We start from the raw sequence: 1447 nt of genomic DNA, 5'->3' as shown, positions 1-1447 counted from the left end.
TATGCCCATCACCCAAATAGTGTTCATAGTAGCTATTTCATTCACTTTTAAAGCTGAATAATATTACATTGTATAAATATACTACATTTTATTTAGATATTCTACGTTTTGTTTACCTATTCCATGTGTTCATGGACATTTGGGTTGTTTCCACCTTTTGACCATTGTGAATAATGCTTCTATGAACATTGGTATGCAAGTACCTGTTTGAGTCCCTACTTTCAATTCTTTTAGATATATGCCTTGTTATGGACTGAATGTCTGTTTCTCCCCAAAATGCCTACGTTGAGCCAACCCCCAGTATAGCTGTATTTGGAGATGGGCCTCTAAGGAAGTGATTAAGTTTTAAATAAGGTCACAAAGGTAGGGCCCTGATTTGATAGGATTAATGTCCTTATACAAAGAGATACCAGAGAGGGCATGTGCTATATCTCCACTCTCCCCCGCCCTCTGCGTGCTCTCAGAGGAAGGGCCATGCGAGGACAAAGTGGCCATCTGCAAGCAAGAAAGAGTCTTGCGCAAAACTCAATCTTGGAGTTTTCAGCCTTCAGAACTGTGAGAAAATGAATTTCTGTTGTTTAAGCCATGCAATCTGTGCTATTTTTCTTATGACAGCCTGAGCTGACCAGTACAAACTTAGAAGTGGAAATTCTGGATCAACCTTATGTTGCACCTCTTGAGGAACTGCCATACTATTTTCCACAGTGGCCATACCATTTTATATTCCTCCTAGCAATACAGCAGGGTTTCAGGTTCTCTATATCCTCACCCAAACTTGTTATTTTGTGTTTGCTTATAATAGCCATCCTAATGGGTGTGAAATGGTATCTCATTGTGGTTTTGATTTGCATTTCCTTAATGACTAGTGATTTGAGCATCTTACATGTGCTTAATGACCATTTGTATATCTTCTTTGGAGAAATGTCTGGTCAAGTCCTTTGCCCATTTTATCATTGGGTTATTTTGTTGTTGTTGTTGTTATTGTTGTTGTAGTTGTTGAATTGTAGGAGTTCTTTGTATATTCTGGATATTAATCCCATATAAGATACATGATTTGAAAGTATAATCTTCCATTTTGTTGGTTGTGTTTCACTCTCTTGATAGTGTCCCTTAATGTACAAAAGTTTTTAATTTGGATGATGTCCAATTTACCTATCTTTTTGTTGTCACTTGTGCTTTCGGTGTCAGATCCAAGAAATCACTGCCAAATCGAATGTCCAATACTTTTATGGATTTACCTCTTATATTCGGGTTTGATTAATTTTGAATTAACTTTTGTATACAGTGGAAGGTAAGGATTCATCTTCATTATTTTACATATAGATAATCCAGTTTTCCCAGCACCATTTGTTGAAATGACTGCCCTCTCCCCAGTGAATGGTCTCAGAATCCTTGTTGAAAATAGATTGGCAATATATGCAAGGTTTATTTCTGATATTCCACTGGT

The sequence above is a fragment of the Propithecus coquereli genome, unplaced genomic scaffold (assembly GCF_000956105.1).
Source record: "Propithecus coquereli isolate 6110/MARCELLA unplaced genomic scaffold, Pcoq_1.0 Scaffold222, whole genome shotgun sequence".
In the NCBI taxonomy this organism is placed as follows: domain Eukaryota; kingdom Metazoa; phylum Chordata; class Mammalia; order Primates; family Indriidae; genus Propithecus; species Propithecus coquereli.
The sequence above is the reverse complement of the archived record's forward strand: the minus strand, read 5'-3'. Positions refer to the sequence as shown.